This window comes from Vulpes vulpes, chromosome 3 (assembly GCF_048418805.1).
Source record: "Vulpes vulpes isolate BD-2025 chromosome 3, VulVul3, whole genome shotgun sequence".
NCBI classification, from domain to species: domain Eukaryota; kingdom Metazoa; phylum Chordata; class Mammalia; order Carnivora; family Canidae; genus Vulpes; species Vulpes vulpes.
The window spans coordinates 6229035-6254904 of NC_132782.1; the positions used below are offsets into that span (position 1 = coordinate 6229035).

A 25870-nucleotide genomic window follows, 5' to 3' on the forward strand; every position below is an offset into this window, starting at 1 on the left:
GGCTGAGTGTCTGCCTTCAGCTCAGGACCTGGTCGCTTAGGGCCTGATTCTGGGATGGAGTTCCCCATCAGGCTCCCCACGGGTAGTCTGCTTCTCCCTCTACCTATGTCTCTACCTCTCTGTGTCTCTCATGAATAAATAAACATAATTAATTAATTAATTAATTAAAAGGTTAGATGCTTAACCAACTGAGCCACTCATGTGCTCCCAGTAGAGGTTCATCTAATTGGGGGGGGGGGGGGGGGTGAGGGGAATGTGGATAGGTTCTAGTCAGTAGGTTATATCAAAATATAGTAAATATTATCTTTGACATGAACCATACTGAGACAGATAAATGGTCTCTCAAACAAGTCCAACACAGACAGTTTGACTGCCAGCACTAAAGTAGATGTCATTCACGTAATGGAGTTCCAGATACTCATAGCTGGCCTGCATTTAGGAACTATGATATACAAAAAAAATATTTATATTAAGACATAAGAGCCACACCATGAGAGCTACCCAGGAACAGAGAGTATCTGACTCCTGTATCCTGCCTATAAATAACTTCACTGAATGAATGGTGGTTACTGAAATTGTTTTTCCTTTCCCAGTTCCAATTTTTCCAACGTAAATAATTGAATTTCAATGGGCTAAAATCACAAAAGATGAAACAGCACTTTAGGTACATCCTTTCTCCCTAAGTAAATTATGCCTCCTTGAGGATATTATGGGCTATGCATTTCATTTCTGAGCACTTTAAATTGTTTCTAGTTACTAAGAAATAGATGTCAGCCCGATTCTGGTTCTCAATTCAGTGACCAATTTATTTAACTAATCACTACTGCCTAATATGTGACTATGAGCACATCACAATAGTAAGAAATATGAAAAAATAAGTGATTTTTACTCGTTTCCATGGGTAACTACAGGATTACTTTCAGGTCTCTTGTGAAGTCCTGACATTAACAAATACAGAAAGCAGCATGCGTTTCTACCCAGGTAGATGTAATTAATTTAGTTGGTACCTCTGGACTTAAGCTGAAACATGTAAAATGCTACCTACTAAGAATAAAATAGTTGCAATAAACTGCAAAAAAAAAATTGACCTATTTCACAAAAAGTGTCTCGCACTAAAGTGAGAAAGGTCAAATTCAAGATACTATGTCAACAGAATACTTCATGAAAAGCAACAACCCAAAAAACCCAAATACTGGAAGGTTCCTATTCTGTCTAGGACCCTGGGCATACCTTATGCCTACCGTCCCATTTCACACATGGTACAAAAGCACTTACAAATTCTTTAAACCAATTCTTCTCTTGTTTGAATTCTGGCAGTACATCTATGAATAGTCTTTCTGGAAAGGGAAGGGAAAGAAAGCTTTCACCTAACTGGCCAAAGTATTGCATGTTCTCTTCCTGGACCGGCTGTTTACACAGCCCTTCCCTAACCCTTCAAATTCCTACTTCAAATCCCCAAGGTATGATTATAGATAAGAATTATTTTCTCAATAAGCTGCTGAAAATATTAATGACAATGCATAAGAAGTTAATGCTAAGGTACTTAGGCCACAATGGAGAAAATCTTGAGACTTTCCTGAGGACTAAATTGTGTCACAGTGCTCCATTTCTCTTAACTTCATTTAAAAGCCTTCTTTAAAACTGTCTCCTCTTTTTGATGTTGTTACTACCCACCCCCTAACGACACACTTCCTTTTGCTCTACAGTAACCCCTCTTTTAAAGAGATTTGACCCACAACCTCTACCTGTTACTGTTACCTGGCATACCCTATTTCTTCCAGTATGGTACACTAACCCATAGAAGAAGAAACACATCGTCCTGTGACTTACAGGCTGCTCCCTGATATTCTTCAGATGCTCAAAATGGGCTTTGCTCTTTCATATGTTGCCACAATAGTTCATGTCAACAGTAATCCTTTCCCCAAGGAAGTCCAAAAGTATGTTTCAATAACCATGTCATCATGGAAACTAGAAAAAGTATGGCTCCTCTCTAAACTCAGACACTGGATAGCCCTCTATTTCTACTCATTTCCACCTTTATCTCAAAACACCTCATCATACAAGAAATAATTATGTGGGGGATCCCTGGATGGCTCAGCAGTTGAGCGCCTGCCTTCAGCTCAGGGCATGATCCTGCAGCCCCAGGATCGAGTCCCACATTGGGCTCTTTGCGTGGAGCCTGCTTCTCCCTCTGCCTGTGTCTCTGCCCCTCTCTCTCTCTTTCTCTCTGTGTGTCACTTATGAATAAATAAATAAATAAAATCTTTTTTTTTTTTTTAAAGAAAGAATTATGTGGACGTCTTAAAGGTTTTCTTCTAGCACATCTCTTGCAAGTAAATGGTCATCACAACATTGTAAATAATGAAAATGAAATGAATTTCATTATCTTAGTGGAGTAATAATGAAGTTAGGAAAAGTCTAACTCCTGAAAATGAAGACCTTACACATCTGTGTATGACTTTTTTTTTTTTAATCTTTCCTTTTCATACTTTTATTAAGTAGGCTCCACGCCCAGCATAGGGCTTGTTCTCATGAGCCCGAGATCAAGACCCGAACTGAGATCAAGAGTCAGATGCTTAAGAATCCCTGGGTGGCACAGCTGTCTAGCGCCTGCCTTTGGCCCAGGGCGTGATCCTGGAGACCTGGGATTGAATCCCACGTCGGGCTTCCTCCATGGAGCCTGCTTCTCCCTCTGCCTATGTCTCTGCCTCTCTCTCTCTCTCTCTGTGTGTGTGTGTGTGTGTGTGTGTGTGTGTGGCTATCATGAATAAATAAATAAAATCTTTATTAAAAAAAAAAAGATGCTTAGCTGACTGAGCCACCCACGTGCCTCATATTATTTTATTTTATTTTATTTTATTTAAAATAAAATCGAGCCCTACGTGAGACTCGATCCCACGGCTGCAGGATCAGGCCCTGGGCTGAAGGCGGCGCTAAACCGCTGAGCCACCCGGGCTGCCCCACCCCCGTACTATTTTAAATGGTATTTCTATTATTAGTGAAATTCACTACTAATGTAATTATAAATAGCGGCTATACATTTTCTTTTTGTCTTTATGGATATTTCTATTATTGGCAGTTTAGCCAGTCTATCCTCTTTATTCATCCAAAGTAACTAAAAGAAGTAAAAGTGTTAATTGGGTCAGTCATCAAATTCCCTCTGAAAGCTAGTTCTTCACCAATAAACTGAGAAAAGGGAAACAGGTGTCCTCTTGCTCAATGTTCTTAGTAGGTATGACCATGCATTATGTTTCAAAACAGAAACAAAAACAAAAAACATTTACAAAGCATTGGAAAAGAATGAAGGAGAAAGGAACACAGTATTTCAATAACTCTGATCAGTCAGGGCAGTTCTGTCAATTTTAAAATGGCCTCCACAAACAACAAGGCTATCACTGAAACAGATGATTTGGAACTGATTAACCTGCCTTCACCAGAAAAAGCCAAGCATTCTTGAAAGCAATGGAGGAAAGAAGGATCCCATAACATTTTCTTTCTCTTCTGAGAGGGAAGGTGTAGGTTGGGATAACCTCAAAAAGGCTACTCAACCACTCCAGATAACTAACAGACCTCGCTTTATTTATTTGTTCTATGAGGGGCTCATAATTCCCTTCTTTTATTGGATCCTTTCTTCCTGATCTCTAAATATTCCAGTTTACTCATTCCTGTTGATCTAATTTAATGCTACCCAAGCCAAAAGAGCCTTTTCTAATGATTCCAACCAGAAGTCACCTCGCCCCTATTCTGAGCTTTCACAAAGTTTCAACCATAGCTCTCCGAAAATGCTGAACACTGTATTCAGGACAAACTTGATGAATGAAAGTAGCCGTCCCACATTTCCCCCTATTATTGGTACTAAAACAATACAAGTGTATCAAATACCAGTGATTCTCCTGTGTGTGTCATTGCTGAGTCAATTCATCTTTCAAGTAATGGCCACACTTCCTACTGTTTTGTTGGGTTAGTAATATTTTATTTATTTTTAAAGTTTTACTTAAGTAACATCTATACCCTATGTGGGGCTTGAGCTTATGACCCCAAGATCAAGAGTCACATGCTCCTCTCTCCAGACTGAGCCAGCCAGCCACCACCCCCACAGGTTACTAATATTTTAGAAACTGAGTTCATTACCTCACCTTTCTTTTTATCTGAATAGAATTATCTGTTGTAATGAGAACCAAAAAAAGGTAGACAACTTCTCTCCTTCAGATCTATCAAGCGGAAGAGGAAGGGAAACAAAACTTATTTGAATTTTACTTCCCTTTATTTCCTCAGTTTATTCTGTGATGAGATTCTTTGGAGCAGGAAAACGACTGAAAGGACAACAGTCAAAACGCAGAGAAAAAAAAAATCATACAATAATTCACAAAATGATTAATGAAACCTCAAATAATAGCAAATTAACTGTGTAATAAAGTTATTATTATATGCAACTCAAAACTAAAACATAACACATCGTCCTTTAATAACCTCTGAATTTATTATTTAGAAAAAAAAGTGCAGCCCACTTCAGCTAGATTAAATTTGGCCATATATTCTATTATATTACCAACACATCCAGCCATTTGTGAAGCCAAGAAAGAGTAAAATGCACTCTTAGGAGTGGTACTCAACCTTGAAGTGCTGAAAGCTACTTCATCATCTAGCATGGGGACAAACACATACATGCACATGTGAACATAATACTGTGTTGTGTAGAAGGCTCAATATAATCACCATCCTTGTAAATCACTCGTGTATCCGCTTATTTTAACATACACAAATCAAGGCAGAGCTCCCCGAGATTCCTACAAGGATATCTGAAATCACATTTAACGTTTCCCCTCCCACTCTTCTCACGGAAAGCGTGGGATATAGAGGTTTTCTCCTCTTTCATCAGCCACGGCTAGGCAGCACAACATGCAGGAAACTATTACAGGTGGACTAGTTTACACACATATCATTTAAATACTGTAAAAGCATAGCCGTGCCTAATATTCCAGAAGGGACCCAAAAAGCAGAAGAAGAGAGTCCTCATTAGATTTCCACTAAAAAAATTAATGCAGCTTTCTGGTTTTAGGAGTAGCATTATCCTAATCAAATTATAATGTCTTGTTGCTCTTCTTTTCTATCTCATCTTACACCACTCGTAAACTAAAGAGTACTGTCTTGTTTCTGTATATTACATGAAATTGTTTTATAACAATGACAATCACAGTCTATTCCTTCCTTGCGTTGTTACCTAAAACTATAGATAACTAGCAAAATATAATTAACAACATTTTTAAAACAAAGATAATTCAGTTACTTATCTATGGATAAAATTGTAAAACATATTTCCCCAAAATCACAATCGCTGTGTAATCTAGGTTTGTTTGTTTTTGGCCAAGATGAGATATATGATGGGTAATGCGTTATTGACCTTTTACACTTGGTTCTTTCAAAGCTGCTTCTTTTTATTCTGCATTTAGTTTAAATTAAATATTTAAAATTGAAGCTGTTCTATGTTGCAAACACAGCTAAAATGAAGAGCTTCTGTAGCAGCAGTGACCAGATTTTAAATGCAGGTAGATCAATAAAAAAAAAAAAAAAAAAAAAAAAAAAAATCACCAAGCACAGGCTCCATGTGTGAGTGGAATGGTTTATAATAGCTTGCAAATGACTATGTGCTTGCTGTAACCAGCTGTTCTTAAATTATGAATATGCAACCAATTCATGTTAAAGCCAAATCCCAGCACTATTTCTACAGAGAAATCCCAGTAGTTTTGCTTGTTCTACATGTTAGCTCTGTTAAGGATACAAATAGCAGTAAGCTTCCGAACAAATAGGACCAAACTATTGGCATTTCATGCACTGGGTCCATTATCACAGTGGGGGATGTCAATCATTGGTACATTCCTATAACAGCTCAGGCAATATGACAATGATCTCGTAGGGGAAAAAAAAAAAAAAAATCAAAATCTCTGCAGCATACTCAAAGTCCTTCTGACAACCTAATGCTTTCTTACTTCAGCCAATCAGAATGTCAGACCTGACCTACTAGAAGACTTGCATCAAGCTTGAAACATTTAAAAACATCAATCATAAAAACAAAGACAGGACATTGAATTATACAGTATTAACCTCCAGGGTTTGCATACAAAGACCTTAGATTTATTTATGTCCCAGTGAGTTAAGAGCTTCAGTACACCGTTCTTTACACCAAACTGACTGCCAATTTGATGAACCTCTCTGCCCTCAGCAGGAGTGCACCGTCTTTGATTAATGAGTGCATGCTTGTGGAAAAGTGTTAAGAGGAGAAAACAGAGGAAAAACACACAATTATGCCTACACATAGCTGAAGTACCAATGCAATAATTATCTTTAAACCAAATGCTTCATTTTCCTTAAATATAAATGCATACATCTGCACACACAAAATTAGTAAAGGTTCTTTATCTATTTATTACCTTCATTATTATTATTATCTCTAACACTTAATTTTTTAATGAAAGGCATCCAAAAACCAAAATACAAATCAAATTTCATAAATCATAAAAACAACTATTTTAAAAGCATTAATTTAAAAAAAGATAGAAAACACCCTATATTATACAGTAAGTTTTTAAATAAGTGTGACAAAAATTTTATTTTCACCTCATACTCTTATAAAAGCCTATTCATTCTAAAACCTCTGTTTATAATATCAAGACTATTAAATATTTTTCATCTCAAACTGTTAATTGTGAACTGTCACAATTCACATAACATTCAAAATAGACTTGGAAAGTCATGCAAATTCCTTTTGTTTTTCTTTCAGCAAAGATGTTGCCAAAACTTTCTAATTCCATATGTAATGATAAATTAATCATACTTATGCCCATAACTGCAAAGTTAATAGGGCCAACAGGAAAACATATAAAGTTTAAACTTTTTATGACTCTTCTGTTTAGAGTCACCCAATGTGGAACAATTCCTACTTAAACAATGGGATGCTGATCCACACTACAATTAAGACTACTTACCTGTAAAAAAAAAAAAAAAAAAAAAGGGCTAGGCATTGAGATTCCCTTAAAATAAAAGTTTATATTTAATATACAATTTACCATAACTTAGCTTATATGAACACCTGCCTTGACACAAATGCTAAGAATAAGTATATTTCTTAAAAATTGAATCATAGGCTAAGGTAGCAGAATGATTTTCTCTTTAAGGAACTATATATGGCTATTATATAAAAAGAGTCGAGAAAGCGTATTACTTGAAAGAAAGAAGTCTTAGACATGTATGATCTATTTAAAAGGAAAACATCTTTATAAACTTGTAATTTCAGGAAATCATAATTCGAGAATCACTCAGCAGTATATTAGAAGTGTTTACAATTTGTTTATATTGCATAAAAAGTTCTTTTAACGGTATTTAACTCAGCAAATCATATATTCTAATCACTAACTTCACATGTTAAGTTTTATTAAAGGCAAACTATTTTAAAGGTCATAAATTTTATGCCTTTTGAAAAACTGTTTAAATGCTTATCGTACTTAAAGCTTTAAAAATTAAAAATGAGTAAATACTAGAACTAGAAGAGATCTCCTGACACAGTGATAAACTACATCACATATCCTTACACTTCTTATCCTAAAGGTTTTTTATACATTAAAACAAACAAACAAACAAACAAACAAAAAAAACTATGTCTTCTGTGTTAGGAAAGAGGAAGAATAAAGAATGATCATTCTATCTCCCCTCCCACCATATAAATAAATAAATAGAAAACACTTAGGTATCAATGGGATGATTTGAGACCACTTAGTACCGGTGTGAAAGGTGTATCATAAAAAGTTACTAGTACAATAACAATATAATTTCAATTTTTAAAAATCATTAAATGAGCACTATTAAATTACTTAATATCTTCATCCCCTTACAAAGAAAATTAAACATAAAACTGCCCATTTCCTCACTACTTCTTTTCTCTTCTGATCACTTTCCGTAACAAAATGTTAAATATTTAATCAAACAAGTCAACATTTATTAAATAGAGCACAACTTTTTAAAACCTTATGGTATGAAATACTTAATTTTATATAATCAAAAACTTCTTAGAATGCCTAACTAGGTAATTTAATTAATCCCTCAGGATACCAAGTATATTAAAAATCATCAAGATGATAGAATTTCAACTAGGGGTCAAAATCACACATTATTTTGTTTGTGTTGAATCACTTGTTTTGGTAGTCCTAGCTAAGACTAGGTCAGAAACTCAGAAACTACAATTTAAAATCTTTTCCTTTCAGAAATCTTTAAACCTAAAAGTAACCAAGTTTAACACACTGTTTCACTAATTCAAGGAGATGAGACGGAAAACAGGAACTTTCATGCAACTGTTATATCCTACATCTTGTATAGTAACACAAAAGTAGCAACAAAGACATTAACAATTGCAGTTCAAGCTGGGAGTGACTGTTCTGTTTCAATTCAATGACACCACTAATGGCTTCTTAGCAGCTCCATGAAATCAACCAGCTGTCAAGTTGATGCATCAGAAGGAACAGTTATGCACTCCCATAAGAAAAAGCAACACATCAGGATGTTTGGCAAAACATCTGCTCCTTTACACTGCAGTTCTATAATAAACATGCAAACAAAGAAATGAGAGAAAGGGCAACAGAATTAAAATTCCAAGGTTTCCATTACAGTCTTAAACGCATTTTAAATAAATGACATAAAAATAAAAACAAATTTCTGAATACTCTGTTAATTTAAATCTTGAAAAATGCTAACTCTACGCAGTTCCTTCTAGAAAGCCAAAAACTACATTAAAACCTTTACATTTTAAAAATTGAGAGCAAACTACATTCACCAAGAAAAAGTTATCATAATGTACAAAACTCAAAAAATAACAAAATAGATTCTTCCTTCGTTCAGTAAGTACCTAGTGAACTATGTCAAGAGTATCCTAATAAATGTGTTTCCAAGAGTGAATACGCTAAAAGTATTTTAAGTAGCGTCTGAAAGAATAAATGCTACTACAGTTCAGCAGTAGTTTAACATCTAAGAACAGTAAAGATACTCTTCTCTGGATTTTAAAGCATGTACCTACTCCTACTTCTCTCCAAACCATTGTATGAATACGGCGATATTAAGCCCTGATAGATAACTTTCTTTTTACAGCCTACAATTTGATCACCTCCCCTAAGAGACTCTTACTTGTCACCATAGGTTCAAAATAATTTTATATCCAGCCACCCATTTCAAACATTTGTAAAACTTGACTTTTTTCTATCTGAAACTCACGAATGACTCCCTGTTGGCTAAATTATGGATCATGCAGCACAGTGACAATATGTACAGTGTTTACAATAGGTGTGGGACGTCAAACGTACTTAGCTACCGTTTCCTTAAACTGCTTATCCTCTGTTGCTTGCCGTTTATAATCTGCCAAATCTTTTAGTCCTTTGTTGCATGTATAATTTAAAACCATCTGTTCTATGTGCTTTTAACTATTTGAACACTTTTCACCTACCTACAACTCACATAAACGGCAGACGTTCGACCCGGTCAAGCTTTCAGTGCAGCGTTTTGCATGAAGCAAATTCCAAGGTGAGTAACGCGGCCAACGGCGGCCCGGGGAAGGCCGCGAGGGATCCAACATCCCGGCGCGCACCCGGTGGGTCTTCCTGTCTCACAGACCTTTTCAATGTATTCAGCATCGCTTCTATCAGTTTTTTTTTTTTTTTTAAGTTAATTGTAGTCAGTGTTTTTTCCCCAGCCCAGAAGACAAAGAGAATGCAAATCAGATACAGACACTTTCCTGTCCTTGTTGGAAGTAAAGGTGCCGACTGGAAAGGAGTCCGGGGGCCCACGGGACGGGCCCACGGGACGGGCCCACGGGACAGGCCCACGGGACGGGCCCACGGCCGCTGCGGCCCCCCGCGCCTCCCGCTCGCGGACCGCCCGGCTCTGCTCGGCCCGGCCCGGCCCGGCCCGGCCCGGCGGGGCCTCAAGGCCGGTCACGTGACCGGCCCAACTCCTGGGAGGTGAAAACTATTTTAGACAACAGATGAAACGACACTCGTTTTTGCTGCTTATCTTCCCTCATGGCTGGCGAGGGGCCCGCAGCCCGCAGCACTGGGCGCCTCGAGCGCCGTCTAAGACGAGGGTCTGAGCCTCAAGGTGCCCGGCGCCTCGGCGGTGCGTCCTTCTCGGATGCCGGGGACCGCGTACGACACACACACACCATTTCGCCGCAAAAGGGGGTCTCGGTAACCCGCGTCGTGTCCCGTAAGCACAGCGGCCGGCGACAGGGACCGGGCGGGGCGGACCGGGCGGGGCGAAGCGCATCCGCGGTGGACGCGGCTCCGGGCCTGCAGCGGGGGCGGGCGGACGGGCCGGGACACGACGCCGCGGGCAGCGCTCGGCCGCCTCCCACCTGTTACCGAGACGGGCCTGCGCGGGCGGCGCCGAGGCCGGGCCCCCCGAGGCCGGACCCCCCGAGGCCGGTCCCCGAGCGCTGCGCGGTGCCCCGGAGCCGGGGCCGCCGGGTGGGGCTTTCGCTCCTGGGACAATTTCTCGGTAAAGTTTACATGACGTCACTGGCCCCGAACATCCCCTGAACTTTGAGGCTTATCCAGGCGCGCCCCCCGCCTTCCTGAGGTCTCCTTCCCTCCCTCAAAAATAGGAAAAAAGGAGGCTTGGGAATAAAAATCGCCCAAGATGGCGAAACGCCCGCCGCGCGGAGGGCAGGGGAAAATGGAGGCTCCCGCGGTGCGCACAAAGGGGTGAGCCCGGCGACTCGGCCAGGGCTGCAGCTGCCGCCGTCCTCGCCGGGACGCGACGCACAAAAGAGAGATCGGGGGGGCGGGGGGGGCGGAGTGCGGGGGGCACCGGGGGGGGGAGCGGGGGGGGGCGGAGAGCGGGAGCGGGGGGCGGGGGGGCGGGGGCCGCGGGGCCGCAGCAGCCGGGCCGGGCCGGGGCAGCTCCTCTCCGCCCGCGCAGCCCCGAGGACGCGCCGGAGCCCAGCCCGGCCCCACCTGCCCCGGCGCCCCCCAGCCCCGCGGCTCCAGCCCCGCCGAGGCAGCCGAGGGGCCGGCGCGGGCGCGGGGGCGGGCGGGCAGGCTCAGGCCCTCGGCCCTGGGGGAGCAGGGGGCGGAGGCAGGGGGCGGCGGAGGCAGGGGGCGGCGGCGGCGGGGGCGCCCGGGCTTCCCGGCGAGCGGCGGCCATCGCGGCGGCGGCCGGCGGGGCGCGGGGGGCGAGGCCGGCGGGGAGGGCGGCGGGGCCGGGAGGGGCCGGGCCGGGCCGGGCGGGGCGGCGGAGCGGGGCGGCGGGGCCGGGCGGCGGGGCCAGGCGGAGGGGCAGGGCGGCCCGCACAAAGGCCCCGCCGCCCGCCCGCCCGCCCGCCCGCAGCCCGAGTAAAGTTTCCCGTCCCCCGCGCCCGCCGCCCGCCGCCCGCCGCCCGCCCCGACCGCGTCCCCCGCGCCCGACTCCGCGCGGGACCCCGAGCGCCGCCCCGGCCTCGCCGCCAGCACAACAAAGGGGCGGCCGGCGGGCGGCGGGCGGCGGGCGCGGGCCGGGGCGGCGGGCGCAGGGCTGGGGCCGGGGCCGGGGCCGGGGCGGCGGAGGGCGGGGAGGGCGGGGGCGGCGGAGGGCGGGGAGGGCGGGGGGGGCGGGGGGGGGCGGGGGCGCCGGGGCCGGGACCGCCACCACCACCACCACCACCACCACCGCCGCCGCCCCAGCCCGCCCCAGCCCGCGGCTCCCCCGCAGCCCGCGCGCCCCGACAGGCCGGACTCACCTTTACTTTCCGACTGAGAGTTGCGGCGGACGAGGTCTCCGCCTTGCCCAGGCGGCTCAGGGCGGCGACTCTTGCGTCCAGGAGCCCCCCGCCTCCTGGTCCCGGTTATTATTCCCGCAAGCAAAGTAGAAAGAGTTGGCGCGGAGGCGAGGTCCTGCCGGGCGCCCTGCCCTGCCCGGCCCGGCCCGGCCCGGCCCTCCCGCCCCGCCGCCCCGCTCCGCTCCGCTCCGCCGCCGCCGCCGCCGCCCGAGCAGCTCCGACCAGCTCCGACCCGGCCGCAGATGGAAGCCGGAGATGATTCTCCTCAAGGTTTGTTCAGCAGCTTCACTTCTGGGCGAAGGCTTCATGAACCAAGTGACGTCAACCAGCAAGGCTTCTCTCTCGCTCCTCTCTCTAACAATGAAAGTTGCTGTTAACAAGGGAAAAACGGGAGAGAATTGTTTATACCATTTCAGCTCCAATAATAAATGACCCATCAGCTGCTGAAGGAGCGGGGGGGGGGGGGGGGGGGGGCTGCTTCCTCCCAAGAATACTGCAGCTCTCAGGGTGCGACGTTCCTTGTCCCAGGAAAAAGTTAAGAAACTTAATTTTTTTCTTCTCCCCAAACCAGGACAGAAGAGAGGGAGGATCGGAAACCCAATTTTAAAAACCGTAAACTGCACAGTAAGGAGCAGACACTGACCATTCCCACTTAAACCTTCTGGTCCGTGAACCCACAATTCGCTTAAGTCCGTGAACCAACTAAATTAACGTGCCAAGAACTCGTGGGTGTTTGGGACTCAAAATAAAAATCAGGACGCAGATGGTCCCGGGATAAAACGCCACCGACCAAACACTGGCAAGTTAAAGTAGCTGTGGTGTGGATACACTGAATTAAAATTCAAATAAAACACGTGAAGACGGCGAATCGTTTTAAAGTTACAAGTTAAAACTGTAAAAGGTAATCTCGATGGTAGCTTTTCCCTCCAATTTTTGAAGTCAAAAAGGGGGGTGGGTAGCCAATTGTAGGAACTGAACACTTAGAAATCAAGACTGATACTCCACCGCCTCATACTTAAACTACACAGGAGGTATGCGTTTGTCTACCCCCAGAATCTCCCAACTTTCTGTTGTTTACCCTTACATTTCTCCCTCGCCCCCCTCCCCCATACCAACATCCTGAAATCAATAAAGTTAAAATAAAGGAGAAGTACACCCTATTCCTTCCTGGGTATTACCACCCCATAGCTTCTTCAAAATGATTTTTTAAAAAAATCTTAACTTTGGCTAATGCTTTATTACACAAGAATATACATAATTTAATTTTTTTCATTGAGGTAGTGTTCCCCCCCCTCCCCGAACACATTAAAGTCTCCAAGTTTATATAATTAAAAATTGCAGGAATTAATTTTCAGGATGAACAAGTGAAAGGCAAGCTACAGAAGAATAATTTGACCATATATGTGTATTTTGTACATACATTTGTGGATAAATGTATCTTAAAAGATGCTATTGTTTTATGTTTCCTCTTCAGCCACTGGCTGTGATTTTAATTGTGCTGGAGGATCTTCATTAGTATTAACACATGGGGAGATTTCACAAAGCTGCTTCATTAGGGGGGAAAAAAAAGCTTGGCAGACTAGGTCTTTTTGCATGCACTGAGAATGTCAGCCTTACCTCGGTCATTTGTAACATAATAAGTGCAAGTACAATGATTGCAATGCAGGAGCACTGGGGGAAGGGCAGAAATACTGCCTGTCTAATAGGGATATTTGAAAAAAAGGCTGCTCATTACACAGTAAAATGTATGCTAAAAATTAGTGAAGATGATGTCTCAGGAGACTGATGCTAAATAAATTAATGTGCTGATATGTTTTTAATTATTATTTTTGTAGTAGTTTATTTCGTTCTCAGGATTCACATTGAGCAGCAAAGCTGCGCTAGCACTTATTGATTTTTTTTCCCTGCCACATTCCCGGAATACAGATTTTAATCATTTCACTACACCACACTCAGTAATTTCATTAAAAACTGGAACCTTCCATCCCCAGAAAAGCATTTAATTTCAATGACATACAATTTCTCTCTTAGCAGAAAACTGTCTCTACAGTAAAAGCTGGCCTAAGGTTCAAATGCATAATTTAATCCTGAGTTTTCCATGCTCTGCATTCCTTTGAAGCTATAATTTGAGTAACTACCTAATAACTGTAATAAGGACAATAATTTCCTTATAATATATTATTAACTCATATTTAATTAACTCAGAGGCCAAGCTCTGTACATGTATGACTGGGTCAAGAGTTCCACAATCTCAAAATTTACCAATAATGTTACAGAAGAAAAATATAGATTAAAATGTAAGTGTGAATGCTAGCATTTAGATATTCCAGCCAAAACAATTAACAAAAGAGTTCATGAATTTTAAATAATAGTGGTCATTATTCAAACATATTTTAATATATTTGGAAATAAACAAGGCAACTCACTGATATTTCTATATATAAAGGATTATAATATTAATATTTCAAACAATCCATTTCTGACAGTTTACTCACTGGCATTATTGAGAAAGTATTCAACTTTGAAAAAAAATTTTTTAAAAGGGCTAGATTCAAGTTGCCTCAATTTTTATACGGAATTCTCTTAAAGCTTTCTCTTGAAATAAAGTTAAAAGGCACCCTTGAGTAATTTTGGTAACTAAGGATACTTAAATACTTCAAACAAAATAGAGTTCAGCAAAATAGAGTTCAATTTTAGGTTCCAATAATATTTTGAAATGATACTGAGTTGAAGATGGCACTTTGTTTTTCCAAACACTAGGTCTCATAAGGATGCATAGTTTATATTGCTTATTTTTAGAGAAGGAACCTGTGGGGAAAAAATTTAACAAAAAATTCATTTATTAAATTTTGAATATATGCCTAATCAACAGAAAACACTGGTACATTGGTAATAAAAACTCATATTAAAAATTCCTATCATTCCTCTGGTTAATTTTAAAACCATAATCCAAAAAATGTTTTTAAGAGTATGTATGTATAGTTTCAAGCTGCAGCCACATACAACACAGAGTTATCTTTTCCTCGGTTGAACGATGAAGTAGCTTATACAAAATAAGACTCAGTGTTGTCAAAATGTTGGAATAAAAGATAGGAGTAGTGATAATAAAGAACTTGATTTTACTGTCTTTAAAATATTTTAAAAGTATATTTTATTATCAAGACTATATATATTTATTATATAATTTGGAAAATATTTTTGGAGTTAAATAGAAATCAAGTAACAAAGTAGCTGATAAATGAAAAACAGATTAATATCTAAATTCATAAAATGAATTTCTAAATTTCAATAAAAAGCTTCAACTTGTATATTTAAATATATGTTTAAAATAATTTGGGGCTATTTTGTAGTTTAAATATATTAATTATCCAATTTATACCTTTAAAACTAATTTTTTTAAAAATGGTATACTAGAAATTTAAAACTGGATTATTCCAGTATTTGATACTCCCTATGAAGTTGTGCTTTAATTATTTTTAATATGATTCCATCCCTTTTTTATGTTACCACATTTGACTGTTTCATAGATTACAGCACAGTCATAGAGTTGAAGGGTAGGGGGATACTCAGTTATAAAATAATTTGGTCCAGTAGCACTTAGGTCTCTACCTAAGATCATCATCTGAATTAGTACTTCATCTTCAGAATTGCAAAAGAATTTAACAATCAAACCTATTTTCTAATATTACTGATAATTATCTCTGAAATTCTATTTATGATAAATACCTATCCATGCTAATTATGCCACTACTATATGTAAATTGTTGCACTTTCTTCTGTAAAGCAGCATCTATTTTTTGACCAAGACAGAACTTTTCACATAGGTAGATATAGAAATAAAGATGGTTAAGTATCTAATTTATTCCTATAGGTATTATACATGGATCTTCAAAAAGTAAGGAATTGACATGTACAGAGAACAAAGTCTAAGAAGGCTGGTTCAAAAAGCCTAAAGAATGAGAGATCTCAATAGTAGAACAGGCTGGCCACTGTCATAGCTTGTTTCAGTTTCAATCAGTACAAACTAATGAAGAGTTATTTGTTTTCATTCATTGAACAAACATTTGAGTGCTCCCTGTATGCTATGCACTTTGCTAGAGACTGGAAAAACATGAAAAGCTCACATTCTGGTTGATGTTGAAAGTGTGAAATTCCTGGGAGATTAGAGACGCACATAAATCACATTATAAAGATACAAAAAATAAAGTATTGTACAATAAAGAGGATGGGGCAACTAATTCTGACTGAGTTAAAAAAAAAAAAAAAAAAAAGCTTTATCAAAAGGATATCACCTGAACTGCATCTCAAATACTGAAAGCAAGGCATGGGAGGGGCAGATCCTAAGTAAAAGAAACTGTAAGTTTAAATACAAAGAGCTACTAAGTTTGGTGTCCATCCATTAGTGAGAAGTTCACCACAACAGGAATATGGTATGGGGTACCCGCGATGAAGAAGGAAAAGGACGGTGGGACCTCCCAGTGAAAGCCAAAGGTACCATGGAAAGGGGGCTGAATTTATCCTGAGAGCCAACAAAGGTCAGCTAGGAGTGACATAATCAACTTTGTTTTTAGGGACCAACAACTGTGTAGGCGGAGCAAATGACAGACTATAGTACAACCGGAATGCTTAACACTCCATGAATGGAATTGGAGATTTCAAGACAGATGTTTTTGAGGTAAAATATGGATTTGGTGACCAACAGAAAACAGACTTAAGGGAGAGAAGGACTGAAGGAAGATGAGGGATTTCTGGCTTAAAAAAATGGATAAATGCTGGAGTCATTAAGTAAGATCCAGCATATTTAAGAGAAAATAAATCATAAAGTAATCATGAATTAGAACTTAAATTTATACTTTATAATATAAGGTCATTTTTAATGGGATTGTCAGAATCCACTGGAAAGGTTTCTAAAAATATACATACTCAGGCCCAATATCCAGAGATTCAGTAGGTCTGGGGTGAAAACCAAGTATCTTTTCCATTTTCTAAAAAACTCAATACAGTACTTCAGATAAGCACTCCTGCCTTAGAACTGTTATAAGTATAAAACTGATTACAAATTCATTTGAAATTAAAAAAGAAAAAGAAAAGCCCTGAAAAAGAAGAGCATTAAAAGTGTGTGGGGAGGGTGCCTGGGTGGTGCAGTTAAACGTCTGCCTTTGGCTCAGATCATGATCCCAGGGTCCCAGGATGGAGTTCCACGTCCGGCTCCCTGCTCAGTGAGGAGTCTGGTTCTCTCTCTCCCTCTGCTGCTCCCTCTGCTTGTGCTCTCTTTTGCATTTTCTCAAAAATAAATAAAATCTTAAAAATGAAAAACAATTTTTAAAAATGTGTAGGGAGATTTCATATCAGATATTAAAATACACTACATATATATAGCCCTTAAAATTTATAGTTGGCATTGGCATCTGAGAAAAAGATCAATGAAATATAATAGAAATGTGAGAAACTGACCCAAGTACATATGGAAATTTCACATAGATAAAAGCTGTATCTCAAAGCAGTGAGGAAAAAATGGACTTTTTAATAAGTGGTGTGGAGATCTGGGTAGTCATAAGAGATGAATTTGGATCTGTACTAAGGATAAATTTTAAAAAGAACAGATAAAAAAAATAAAATAAAAATAAAAAGAACAGATATTTGGGGCATCTGAATGGCTCAGTCTGTTAAGCGTCTGCCTTTGGCTCAGGTCATGATCCTTGAGTCCTGGGACCAAGTCCCACATTGGGCTCCCTGCTCAGCAGAGACCCTGCTTCTGCCTCCTCCTCTCCCTGCTGTTCCCCTGCTTTTACTCTCTTTTCCCTCTCTCTTTGTCAAATAAATAAGTAAAATCTTTAAAATAAATAAATATTAAAAAGAACAGATATTTAAATGTCAAAATTTGATCTACACAAGTACTAGGAGAATTTATGGGTAAATTCCTCTATAATTGTAGAATAGGGAAAACATTCCTAGCAATGGTCAAAATTAGATGCAATAATGTGAAATACTGGCAATACATAAAATTCATTCAAATACATAAAACTAAAAACATTTTACATGGCACTTTATAAAAAGGTTTTATGTGGCAAAAAAAAAAAAAAGAAAAAATACCACAAGCTAAATACAATGACAAATGAGGGACTCAAAAATATAACTTAAATGAGACAATTCCATAACCCTATATTTTTTTAAGATTTTATTTATTTATTCATGAGAGACAGAGAGAGAGAGAGGCAGAGATACAAGCAGAGGAAAAAGTAGGCTCCACGAAGGGAGCCCGACATAGTACTCGATCTTGGGACTCCAGGATCACACCCTGGGCCAAAAAAAGGCAGGCTCCAAACCACTGAACCACCTAGGGATCCCCCATGATCCTAAATATAAAGAGTATCTGAAATTGAATAAGAGGGATGCCTGAGTGGCTCAGTGGTTGAGCATCTTCCTTTGGCTCACGTCTTGATCAAGTCCCACATCAGGCTCCCCATGGGGAGCCTGCTTCTCCCTCTGCCTGTGTTTCTGCCTCTCTGTGTCTCTCATGAATAAATAAAATCTTTTAAAAAAAATTGAATGAAAGACCAACACCCTGAACAGACATTTTAGAGAAAAATAAAGGCAAATGGCCCTGAAACAGAAATATTCTCAACCCTGCTAAGGGAAATGAAAATTAAGAATCATTGAGATACTATTTCTCACCCATTGAAGCATTTTATTACAGCTTAAGTTTGGAAATAACCCAAATGTTCATAGGGAAACAGTTGAATAAAGTAGGGTACATGAACAGAGTGGAGTACTATGCAATTTTTAAAAATGAATGAGGAATGTATATATTATGAAGTATTTCACAACTACAGTATATATTAAATTCAGAAAAAAAAAAAAAAAAAAGCAAGGTTGGGACACCTGGGTGGCTAAGCGGCTGGGTGCCTGCCTTCGGCTCAGTTCATGATCCCAGAACCCGGGACTGAGTCCTGCATCAGGCTCCCTGCAAGAGGCCTGCTTCTCCCTCTGCCTCTCTCTGTCTGTGTTTCTCATGAATAAATAAATTTTAAAAAAAGAAAACAAGGTGGAAGAAAAAAAGGAAATGGATGTTTTAGCAAAGAGCAAAGTTGGTGTTTTTATTTTTTTAAAGATTTTATTTATTTGAAAGAGAGAAAGAGAAAGCACAAGCAGGGGGAGGGGCAGAGGGAGAAGCAGGCTCCCTACTGAGCAGAGAGCCCAATACAGGGCTTGATCCCAGGAGCCTTGGATCAGGACTCTAGGATCATGACCTGAGGCGAAGGCAGACACTTAACTGACTGAGATATGCAGGTGCCCCAAAGATGGTATTTTTAAAAATTAATTTTTGCTATGGAACAAAAAAGAAACAAATGTAAAATGAATGAGTTATATAAAAACTCTCTGATCCTAAATTTGAACTCTGATCCTGAATTAGATGTATTGAATGAACTCATCACTCTGCCCACTATAAAAGTCTCAGAGAAAGGAACCATTGCAGTAAGCAACAAGCACACACCTATGTATTCATATTATGGTTTCTAAACACCATTTACCCTTAAAAAGAATTCCTTGATCTCAGTGCTGACTCCAAGTTTGGGACAGGAAATGTCCACGAGAAGCCTAGAATACCCTATTATACCATTAAGCATGAAAACTATCAAGATTATTGGGTGCCTGGGTGGCTCATTTGTATAAGCACCTGACTCTTGATTTCAGCTCAGGTCCTGATCTCAGAGTTGTGAGGCCCAGTCCTGAAAGGGGCACCCACATTCAGCGTGGAGTCTGCTTAAGATTCTCTCCCCCTCTTCCTTTGCCCTTCCCACTGCTCTCTTCTCTCTTGCTCTCAAAGAAAAGCCAAGGGCAGCCCAGGTGGCTCAGCGGTTTAGTATCAACTTCAGCCCAGGGTGTGACTGGGATTGAGTCCCACATCTGGCTTCCTGCACGGAGCCTGCTTCTCCCTCTGCCTGTGTCTGCCTCTGTGTCTCTCATGAATGAATAAATAAAATCTTAAAACAAAACAAAACAAATAAAAGCACAAACGCACACAAAACTCAAGATTACTAGCATCACATTAAAGGACTGGAGAACCAATTGGAAGAGGACAACCTGAGTGACTCCCACTGGTCAAAAATGGGACAATATGAACATTGTTAAGACTAACCACAATGGATTGAAACATAAATATACCCCCTTTTTTTCTTCCAGAGAGGAAATGGGGAGAGGCAGAGAGAGAGAGGGAGAAAGAGAATCTTAAGCAGGCTCCATGATCAGCAAAGAGCTCAACTTGGGGCTTGTTCTCACAACCCTGAGATCATGACCCAAGTTAAAATCAAGAGTAAAAAAAAAAAAAAAAAAAAAAAAATCAAGAGTAAGACGCTTCACCAACCGAACCACCCAGGCACCTGAAACATAAATATGCCTTAATATATAAATTTATAATGAGGGATGCCTGGGTGGCTCAGTGATTGGGTGGCTGCCTTTGGCTCAGGTCATGATTCCGGGATCTGGGATCGAATCCTGAATCAGGGTCCTGCAGAGAGCCTGCTTCTCCCTCTGCCTATGTCTCTGCCTCTCTCTCTCTGTCTCTCATGAAGAAATAACTAAATCTTTTAAAAATTACATTTATAATGATACTTTTTTAAAAACCTCATTTTTCATGAAGGATGCTAGGAAACTAACACATAATTTTGAAAACTGATAAAGGAAACAAATTAGGAACTTACTCAACATATCAAATGTAACTCAGAGACCTAATTTGAAATTGTGTTGCAATATATACTGATATATATCTGTTTTTGTGTGGGTATTAAATAATTTCAACATTAGATTTATTTTTTTTACAAAGGAAATTTAAAAATATTATGGGCCTATACTAAGAGATCAAGAGTCATATGCTCTACCAATTGAGCCAGCTAGGCACTCCTTGATCCAGTTTTTAAAGGAAGTAGTGAAAATTGTGCTTAGGAATTAATTTGGGTCACTGAGTATGTATTTTTCAAAATATTGTGAAAATAATTGAGTAGCGAATATAAAACTCTTGTTTTCCAACTTGAAACATGTTCACTATAAAATGGGACAGTCGCCACATGAATTTTTGAAATCAGATATGAGATTAAAATATTTCTTCCTGGGGCACCTGGGTGGCTCAGTTGGTTAAGCATCTGACTCTTGATTTTGGCTCAGGTCAGGACCTCAGAGTCATGAGATTGAGCCCCACATTGGGTGTTGCACTTAGCACAGGGTCTGCTTGTCCCTGTCTCTCTGCTCCTCTCCATACTCTCCCTCTCTTAAAAATAAATACATAAATCTTAAAAAATACATATTTCTTCCTAACCCACACTTCTGTGATTTCAGAGCGCTTGCCCAAATGGCATGTGTCAGTACCTTGAATAGTTTGAAACTCTCCAGGGCAAAATTATTAAAAAGTTTGATACTGAAAATAATATATCAAGACAAATAATAATGCAAAGAAGGCTTGATCATTATGAGACTGAGTCATATATATCTTTATTCACTCATCTCCACCCAGAAAAAATAATCTAATGCATACTCATTTTACTTTGAATACCTTTGTTAGAGTGTTTATCACATTGTATCAGATTTTTTAGGGTATTGACATCTCTCAGTGGGATGGTGCATTCCTTGAGGCCTAGCAATTGTGGTCTTCCCTAACAGAGAGGTATGGTAGTAAACCTGGGATATTTTTTTAAATAAATTTCAAATAATAATAAAATATAAAATACTGTATGGCAAAATCCATATAACAAGTTGATTCTCACAGAATGCTTCAGTTGATTTTACCAAATTCTTGTGTCTGTAACCCTATCTGTAGATAACCTATAGTTGAAATTTTTTAAGAATGTAGTTCTGACATAAATGGCATTGATACTTTTAAGTAAATGAGTTAGATGAAAATGAAAAAAGAAACTTTACTTTTTCATCAGTGATATGAATATCTTCTTGCTAACTTGTTAATAGTTTTCAAATATTAGAAGATTATTAGGGATCCCTGGGTGGCGCAGCAGTTTGGTGCCTGCCTTTGGCCCAGGGCGCGATCCTGGAGACCCGGGATCGAATCCCACGTCGGGCTCCCGGTGCATGGAGCCTGCTTCTCCCTCTGCCTGTGTCTCTGCCTCTCTCTCTCTCACTGTGTGCCTATCATAAATAAATATTTTTAAAAAAAGGGTACTGTGACAAAGTACCCTAAAAAAAAATTAAAAAAAAAAAAGAAGAAGATTATTATTTTGGGGCACCTGGCTGTCTCGGTTGGTAGTGTGTGACTCTTGATCTCAGAGTGGTGAGTTCAAGCCACATGCTGTGAATGGAGCTTACTTTAAAAAAAAAAACAAATAAAAATAAAAACTGAATCAGATAAGTCTATATTATTTACAGATTAATTGTGCCCTGGGAATAATGCAATATGAGAAGTAATATTCAGGTATTAATTCTTTAACTAGTAATGCTGTTTCTTATCCAATAGCTTTTATTCCATCAACTACTGGATTTATTCCATCAATCTACTATATAGATTCCAACACACTTTTTCCAGAAAAATTTTTGGCTCACAAAATAATTATGATCCAAATTTTAAAAATTTCTTCCCCTTTATCATGGTTTTTCAATGATTAAAAAAAAGTTGTCAAGCACTTCATTTTCATAAAAGGCACAAAAGGTTAAAAGTTCATTCTTACTCTTCATATTAAAGGTTTCATCCAACTATAAAGTCCAGTATCTATTAGCATGCACATGTTAATAGTAACTGTGTTTTCATACTGTATATCATTGATATTATAGTGTCCAAATGTATCACATTAAAGGAATTTTGCCAATAGTTGATTCTGACTTATTCCCAGACATAATATTTATTATTTTGCCTCTGGCTTAATACATTTGGCAACTGTATGGTTTATAACTGCCTTTTGCTCTGAGAAGTACAACGCTGAATTAATACTTCCTTAGCATTAGTGTCTTTTCCACTTTTAGAGACACAAATACTGGAAAGCAAAATTTTGTGTTTATTCTGGGAAGCTTTTACTATTTTACCAGAATTGTTTACCAAAAATGTCATTAGTTTTTTTTTTTTAGAGTCAATGACATTAAAATATCCCTAGCCTGAATGAATTCCAATTACTTTTTATAACCTTACTCTTTCCCCCTATATATTTATAACCTTTCTCCATCTTTCCCATCTTCACCGAAGAGAGGCAATCAAAAAGAGAAAAATTATCCTCTAAGACGCAAAACAAATGACAGAAATCATCTGGAAACAAGGTAATATAAGCTGTATCTTTAAAAATGGAAAAAAGAAATTTACGAACTGTGAGCTACTTAGCATGGCTAAACTATAAGGAGAAGGAGACAATTCAGATGGAGCTTTTTTTTTTTTTAAAGTAATCTCCACACCTAATGTGGGGGCTCAAACTCATGACCACAAGATCAAGAGTCACATGCTCTACTAACTGAGCCAGCCAGATGCCCTCGGCTGGAGCTTTTGTTGCAGCTTTTATGTGCAGCTTTTGTTGGAGGAATTAAGTTGAGCTCATTGAGATTTTCTTTGAGGTTCACCTTAACTATTTAGGGAAGGAAACCTATCTTTATTCTCATAGGGAGAAAGCCTTTGGGATTCAGATTCTTGAAGCTTCTGTTTCTGCGAAGAAACCATCCCTATCCTTCACTTTTGACCTTTCAGTCATTTCTTCCCAGGAGCTGTTTCTATTTCTGCAAGAAAGGGAAAAATGTAAGGAGACACTATTCATCTAATCCTCTACTATTAAAGGTATAGTAATGATGAATCTCAAGATCATCATTAACCTTGAGATTAAGATAAGCTTTTGGAAAGGTGTGATTTTGGGCACCATACTATGCTTCAGCAAATCTTCTGTTTCTTTCTTCTGATATGTATTTTATAGGGGCAGCCCAGGGCGTGATCCTGGAGACCAGCCCGCATCGGGCTCCCTGCGGAGAGCCTGCTTCTCCCTCTGTCTGTGTCTCTGCCTCTCTCTCTCTCTCTCTCTGTCTCTCATGAATGAATAAATAAAATCTTAAAAAAAAAAAAAGAAATGTGTTTTATAGGATTCTATCCTGTTTCTCATTTCTGGTTACTGCTGGTGAACATTTTGGTTTTTTGGGGGGGTTTCCTTCTCGTTTTCTCATTAAGTATCAGAAGAGTGATAGCTCTCTCTACTTTCTCTTTTTAAAATTTATTTTAAAGATTATTTATTTATTTGAGAGAGACTGAGTGAGAGAGAGCACAAGCCAGAGGGAGAGAAAAAGGGAGAAGGAGAGGTAGACTCCTTGCTGAGCAGGGAGCCCAATATGGGGCTCAATCCCAGGACCTCTGGATCATGACCCAAGCCAAAGGTAGACGCTTAACCAACTGAGCCACCCAGGTGCCCTTTCTTTCTACTGTATTTACACAAATGTCTTTTAATTGAGAATATACTTAACTGAAAACATGTTGTTTTTAGATGGTAATAACACATAACAAAGCTTATATCTAGAAGAATTTTTCTTTCGTTTTTTTTTCTTTCTACTAAAATCTTATCATATATCCTTTAACTACTATACCATGCCATGTCTTTTCTTTCATTCAGTCATTTAATTGTTCCAGAAGTATTTGTTGAACACCTATTATATGTCAGGTACTAGTATAGGTGCTAGGGATATAGCAGTGAAAAAAGTAAATCTGCCCTCTCCCTTGTAGCGAGAGACAGTCTATAAACACACAAGCAAATACACAGTGTATACCAGGTCAGCAAATTTCTATCAAGGGCAAACAGCAAATGTTTCAGGCTTTATGGGCCATGTGTCTCTGTTGCAATCTCTCAACTCTACTAGAGTAGTGGAAAAAAACCCAGCCACAGACAACATGCAAAAAAAAAAAAAGAAGAAGAAGAAGAAGAAGAAGAAGAAGAAGAAGAAGAAGAAGAAGAAGAAGCAGCAGCAGCAGCAGCAGCAGCAGAAGCAGGCATACCTGCCTTCTGAAAAAACTTTATGTACAAAAACAAGTGGTATGTGAGATTTAACTCACTGGCCATAATTTGCAGACTCCTGTTATATATGGCTATGACAAGTATTATGGACAAAAAAAAAATAGTACAGGTGAGATGTATAAGAAGTTCTAGGAATAGTGAAAAATGGCCTCACTAAGATATTCGAGCAAAAACCTAAAAAGAAGTAAGGCATGTAAATATATAGGGGAAGAGCTTCCCAGACAGAGGGAACAATATTTGCAAATATTTAATTTGTTCAAGAACAGGAAATAGGCTAATGTGGTCAAGAAGAGCACCAAGAGATAAGGTCATATTTTGTAGGGCTTTGAAGCCATGATATAAAGACTGGAATTTAACTAGAAAACCAGAGTGGTTTTGAGCAAAGAAATAACATACTCTGACTTACTTTGGAAAAGACCTCTCTTGCTTCAGTGTTGGAAGAGACTATAGCAGAACAACAATAGAAGTTAGGAGACCACATAGGAGGTTACTAAAAAATCCAATCATGGGATGATGATACTAAACTTAAAACTGACAGTAGTGACTGAAGTAGGAGAAAGTGGTTCCGATTCTGAATATATTTTGGAGGTAGGTCATAAACATTTGTTGGTGGATTGGATATGAGCTCTAATAGACAGGAATAAATAAGGACTCCATAGATATTTGTCTTTGGGAACTAAAAGACTGAAGTTAGCATCTGCTTTGGGTAAAGGGGCTGGGATCTGGTATAAATCAATGGATTGGTTTTGAACTTGTTAAGTTGCAGATGCTAAGTAAACACTCAGGTAAAAAGATGTTAAGTACAAAAATGGCTATATAAGTTTGGAGTTTAGGGAAAAGGTCCAAGGCTGGAGACAGAGATTTGGAAGTTACTTCCTTATAGTATTTAAGTGTTGATAGTAGGGATGCCTGGCTGGTTTTGTTGGTAAAGCATGTAACTATTGATCTCAGGGTCGTGAGTTCAAATCCCAAGCTGAGCCTACTTTAAATATATATAAATAATGAATGAGTGAAAGAATGTTGATAGTATTTAAAATATGAAATGGTTGAGATCACCAAAGAGTAACTGACACAGGCTAAAGCCCTGTGGTACTGCAAAACTTAGAAG

At 39.7% G+C, this 25870-nt stretch overlaps 1 protein-coding gene across 23 annotated transcripts in view; it reads right to left on the reverse strand.

The window, feature by feature from the left end:
- BAZ2B (bromodomain adjacent to zinc finger domain 2B) overlaps positions 1-11888 on the reverse strand; it is a 290834-nt gene extending 278946 nt beyond the window's left edge. For 15 of the 23 annotated variants that reach the window (XM_072751680.1, XM_072751670.1, XM_072751660.1 and 12 more), the window contains exon 1: positions 11753-11888. The gene's annotated coding sequence lies outside the window, so the exon portion shown is untranslated. The remainder of the gene's footprint in view (positions 1-11752) is intronic. The other 8 variants (XM_072751661.1, XM_072751658.1, XM_072751682.1 and 5 more) reach the window with 1 other exon arrangement.
- Between the last annotated feature and the right edge of the window lie 13982 nt (positions 11889-25870).